Source organism: Tasmannia lanceolata, unplaced genomic scaffold (genome assembly GCF_043159265.1).
Source record: "Tasmannia lanceolata isolate RefF3 unplaced genomic scaffold, GAP_Taslan_0.1 ptg000002l, whole genome shotgun sequence".
In the NCBI taxonomy this organism is placed as follows: Eukaryota; Viridiplantae; Streptophyta; class Magnoliopsida; order Canellales; family Winteraceae; genus Tasmannia; species Tasmannia lanceolata.
The window spans coordinates 39,246,239-39,252,092 of NW_027518679.1; the positions used below are offsets into that span (position 1 = coordinate 39,246,239).

A 5,854-nucleotide genomic window follows, 5' to 3' on the forward strand; every position below is an offset into this window, starting at 1 on the left:
TAAATGTACGGCAGAAACCAAATGAAGATCGTGCTAACAAGAATGAAATGGCAATTTTATCCCTACAAGAACTAGAATGCTTTATATGCTACGCATCCATGATAGGCATCTCTATGTCGCTGAGATGATCAAAGACCATTCCAATGGCGCAAAAATTGTCAGTTGCATGGCCTTTCTCTACCAACTCGATTCCCACACAAAGGCTGGTGGTTAAAGAGCGTCTTGTAGATCTTGTGATTAATCCTATTTTCATCCACAATGAGAGCAGTTAACTTGTTCTTCAGGCTCAAACCCAGTCTCGAAGAGGAAGCACCAAGATTGGACACACTCTCATCAACAAGAACGCTTTTCAACCAAAATTGGAAAAAAAACATTGCTTTTCAACTTCCTCAAGCTATAAGAACCAAATTTGGACGACATTTTCAAGAATAAAATTGATCTCGTATTCAGAGTTAAGTTATTGCCTCTCTCTCTCTCTCTCTCTCTCTCTCTCTCTCTCTCTCTCTCTCTCTCTCTCTCTATATATATATATATATATATATATATATATATATATATATATATATATATATATATATATATGTGTGTGTGTGTGTGTTGGGAGGGGGGGGGGGGACTGTTTGTGCGCTCGAGCACATATAGCTTATATGGGCTCGTGTGCACAAAACTCATATGGGCCCATATTTTTAGGGTGGTCCAAAGCATTCATTTGGAAGGATCTTCCATAGATATGGTGTGTACTAGAAATCAGATCCATAAGATCATCTTAACCCATCCAAAAGTGGAGGGGAAAATGGACATAAACTGATTGTTCATAAATCTGCCCATTTTTTCCCTGCACTTTTGGAGGGGTTAGGATGATCCTATGGATCTGATTTTTTGGGGATACTCTATCTAGGTAAGGGCCTTTCAAATGAATGGTTCGGATCACCACAAAAATGTGGGCCCAACCTGTTTAGTGCACTCGAGCGCATATAAGCTTATATGCACGCGTGTGTGTAGGAAAACTGTTTGTGCGCTCGAGCTCATATTGAATAAATATAAACAGAGAACAATTTTCTCAATGCTTTCGGTGAGGTTTTCTCTCCTCACAGATCTGTGTATATAATAGTACTAGTAAAAGTGCAACGCCCGGTGAGGTTTTCTCTCCTCACAGATCTGTGTATATAATAGTACTAGTAAAAGTGCACGTGAAACTAAGGTATTAAATAATAAAATTTAGTAAAGACTTGCTTCACAGTTATATTAATAACATCACAATTCAAATAAAAAGCATCCTAGTAAACGAATAGATTCTACTCTTCAGTTGGCACGATCCATTTATGTACTAATCTTATCCATGGCGAAGATTCTACTCGTCAGTAGGCATCCATTTATGTACAAATTTTGTCAATGAATCCTCTGGAATCGTTAAGGACTGTATGGGTCACTGCTAATGACAGAAAAGGCGTCACTGGCTTTTAGCAAGGGCAACTTCAGTTCAACATTAAGAAAAGAAAGCAGTACGATTATCATGCATGTGCGGTAGGCAATAGAGCAACCACCCATAGAAATTATGATCAAATAAAACCTGATCCCATCTCCAACCGGTTCCATCTCCAACTGGTTTGCCACTTCTTGAATATCGAAAACTTTGGCCTTCACCCTTCACCCTTCACCGATTGATTTCACCATACCACTCCAGATCTGTCGAACAACAAGAAATAAATCCCCAATTCCCCTACAAGCTCCTCATGAAAATGAAAATGAAACAGAAACAGACAACAACATCTCATTGTATTTTTATTATATCATCATTTCATTATATTGCTTACATTCATCCTATTGGATACATCGTTGACATGCCAGTGTCATGTAGTTAATGTTATGCAAGTCTCCATGCAAATTGGCCATTTAAGGTATCAAACTATTGGGGAATAAAGCAGGTGAGACACATACCAGTTGTGTCCTGAGTCACGTTTGTAGGTGCTGACTGGCACTCCTAAAGGGTGACCAATGTTTGTGCCTGTAGCATCAAGGCTCCAGTGTGCTTCTAATCCAGCTCAAGCACCGATGTACATTCCTCTGCTGCCTAATATGTTCGTTGGCTCATCAGTTAAATCCACTAAAAATGTGTAAAGGCAAACCAAACATAGGAAAAAGAAAACATGGATTATGACTTTATCCTGTCTAGTGCTATTCTGTAAGGTTCCAGTTTACACATTTTTGAGGCCATCACTACTTTTGGATGTATCCGTTCCCATAATCGGAAACAGCTAAAACCAAAGCCCATATCTATGCTACCAAGGTTTAATGTAAAAAGTATAGCAAAAATGACAAAGATCTAATACAAAAAATGAGCAATTGCAAATTTATCTAAATAAAATTAGATAGAAGATTTTTTTTTTTGAAAATTGGCTTTTATTAATACATAGAAAGCGAAGAGGGGACAAGGTGTCCCCATCCAAAATACATAGGCTCCAGCCCAATACACTTACAGTAAATGAGTAATAAAATTAGATAGAAGTTTACAACATACATTCTATGAACTAATGTACGAAATAAATCAATAATTGTTAAAACGGCCAACTTACAAGTTAAAATTTACACCAATAAAAATGGATATGATTGTTGAATAAAACTAAAACAGATTAAAAGGAAATGAAAAGAATAGAGTTTCAGGATACTATGAACCTATATATACATTGTTATATCAAGATAACCAAATAAAAAATGAGATAGTAAGATACTTGGATAACCATGTACAGAAAACAAGAGAGGGGACATAAGGGCCATCCAAAATCCAAATTTCAGACCCATTCACAGAGGGATGCAAACAATAGTATTCACACATCAATCCCAAAAAAAAAAAATTAACCAAGATAATGCTTCTCACAAAAGTCACCCGTGATAAAAGTAAAACCCTTGATCTTGTATGTTGCCACGTCCAATGATCATTATTAGCTCAAAATAATGATCAGGAAAAGACAATTCTTGAATGTGAGTTGAATAATGGATGGGGCTGAGTTCAATTACTCACCGAGGAAAGATGATAGCCAAAAAATATGAATTGATGAAAATTTCCGGCATTATTTCACCACGGATCTTGTTCATTTGATTTCTGAGGTAGAACTTTTTAAATATTTAGTGTCACAACCAATTTTATCAATAAGATTAGCCCAATGGCCTCCCATTCTCTGAATTTCAAAGCACTTATATCCCTCAAAATATATATAAAAGAACAAGGTCCAGCTGATTTCTTTCCACATCACATCCCTGATAGATCAAACAGAGAGATTCAGAGGTTTTTGTATGATGTATTGAAGCTTGAGCTGCTGCTTCTTGCCAAGGCTTGTACAAATCTTCCTCACAAAAGGTGCAACCTCTCCATCACATATCCCTTTCAACAAAACCAACACTCTTTTGGGAAGAACAGACTCCAACTCAGTTTCAAAGCTATCCACGCTGGAATGACTCGTTCTATTGCATGAGCTCAAGCATCCAGACCTAGAAAAATGGCCCAAGACCGATTCCTTAAATTCTTGCATTTTACCTGAATGGTTGACTCGTTATCTGTGATTAGCCCTTGAACAGTGTGAAGGCACTCATGAACCATTCTACCATCTGAGAATTTTCTAAGTAGCCACAGATACAATTCAGAATCTGGGAAAAAAGAGAGATAGCAAATTAGTTAAAAGTATGATATTCGATCATGAACTAACCAACAATAATATTTTCGTTAAGTTGAAGTAAATCAACTTTATTTAATAGTAAATATAAAAAAGATACTTATGTGAATAAAACACTACTGAATGGACTATGGAGCAGAGCAATACCAAACTCTTGATATATCAAGAAATAACTACAAGAAAGAATCATATTTTTTTAATCACAAGAAAGATTCATATTTGTTGTAACAAAATGAAAAGAATACGGAGAAGAAGAAGAATAAAACCTACAAACAAGAGAGATTCAAAAATGAAACCTACAAACACGAGAGATATTAAAAATTGAAACATATAAAAGAGTAAGATTTGTTGCAATAAAATGAAACACAAGCCTAAGAGAATGAAATTTACAGAACTTATTGGCCACGCATGAGATAAAAGACCTTGTGAATAGATCATTACATGGCTACAAAAAATGCAGTTTATGGTCAAATATGCTATAAACCCAAACCCAAAGCCATTGCCCAAAACAATAAATATTTAGTGATGTGAAACCAAAATGTACTAAAACAAAAGAAGAAACGATCTGAAACCAAACAAATTACCCAAAAAGCAATGAAATGATCTGAAACTGATAGGTCCAAAAAAAAAGGTGTTCCTTCCATTGCCTCCTCTTCCAAATCCTCACCCATTGAACCTGCCAAATGTAACAAATGTTCCTTCTCAGTATGCTTCATTACATAGTTGCATTTTTCTGCAACGTAATTTAATTACACATAAAATATAATTACCACTATCGCTCAAAGAGATACTATGTCTAGATATTTAGTGATCCAATAATTTTATTTTCTGTTGGACTACTTACAGATGAAGTGATCTTTAATAGGCCTTAGCTCCACGTACTTCTCGCAATCATTTCCATGAATACATTCTCTACAAAGCGTACATGTCTTGTCAATTTTGCATAAAGCTACCAATAAAGTGCCATGAAATGAGCATGGGAAAAGAAATGGAAAAAAAATTATTTAGTAATATACCCAAATGTTATTTATATCTTGTCAATTTTGCATAACGCTAGCAATAAAGTGCCATGAAATGAGCATGGGAAAAGAAATGGAAAAAAATCATTTAGTAATATACCCAAATGTTATTTATAAGATAAAGCATTTCCATTACAAAACAAGAATATTCAGAGGAAGTTGTTCCAACCGTTGCAACCAAAGCAAAGATAAGTAATATTTCTACCCTTTCACCATTATACAACACTTACGTAGCTTTGTGATGCCAAGGGAAACAAATAAAAAATTCCATAATGTTGCCAAGGATAAGGTAGCTCACCATTGGCAATAAGACACTAACTGGGCACTTTTTTTACAAGCTCCTCTGCTTTATCATCTTCAACTTCTTTCAGTAATACAAACCAATTAAACAAAACCATAGGAACAAAATAAAAGTCAGATGCAAATACTTTTTTACCAAAAATTGGAGACGTTTTGAAGATCTGAGGATGGATTTTGAAGTTCTGATTAAGAGATATTTTAAAGTATTAGATTTTTATAGATTTTAAACAATTATATTTTTAAAAGAGGTAGCAGAGATTTTAAAGAATTTGTTCTGAAACAAAAAAAAGAAAAAGAAAACCCTTGAAGAGAGATTGAAAGAGAGAGAAATTGAGAGACTGAGAGAGGGGGGGTTGAGAAAGACAGATATAGAGATACATTGAGAGCGAGCATACCTGGAAAAATCGCTGGTAAAAATTGCCGGACTCGCGACAGGGGAAACCCGAGAGTAGAGATGCGTTTTGATACCCAAAAAAAGCCCTAGAGAAGTCTGCTGTTTCGATAAAGAAGTAAAGCTGTAGTTGAAATATGCATGCGAGTCACCTGGCGAGAAGATGAAAATGCATGAGAGACACCTAGCAAATACCCAGAGCAGAAACAAAAAAGGAGAGACATCTGGCAGGATTTATGCATGCGAGACACCTAGCAAATACCCGTAGCAGTGTAGCAAAAGGAGAGACGTATTCTAGGGGTAAAAGCACATACTGAAATGACGATAAGGCCCTAGGGAAAGGGGATATATCCGGAAGTTGTAGGAAATCAGAAGTGGGGCTTAAATGGGATTTGTGCAAAAGTTGGTTGACGAATTTTCCTTGGTTTACGCTTTTAGAATAGTAAGGATTACAAAGGATGTTTACAAATAAAGGT

At 35.8% G+C, this 5,854-nt stretch overlaps 1 long non-coding RNA gene across 3 annotated transcripts; it reads right to left on the reverse strand.

The window, feature by feature from the left end:
* Nucleotides 1-1,204: 1,204 nt before the first annotated feature.
* On the reverse strand, nt 1,205-5,474 carry LOC143884597 (uncharacterized). 3 transcript variants are annotated; one of them, XR_013252993.1, is made up of 7 exons: nt 5,383-5,474; nt 4,986-5,051; nt 4,513-4,580; nt 4,253-4,344; nt 3,020-3,642; nt 1,939-2,071; nt 1,205-1,686 (listed from the first exon to the last, which is right to left on the reverse strand). It is a non-coding gene; the product is annotated as an uncharacterized LOC143884597 (long non-coding RNA). The 3 variants fall into 3 exon arrangements; XR_013252998.1 differs by lacking the exon at nt 4,986-5,051 and having other exon boundaries at nt 5,383-5,473; XR_013252996.1 differs by lacking the exons at nt 1,939-2,071; nt 3,020-3,642.
* Nucleotides 5,475-5,854: the final 380 nt, after the last annotated feature.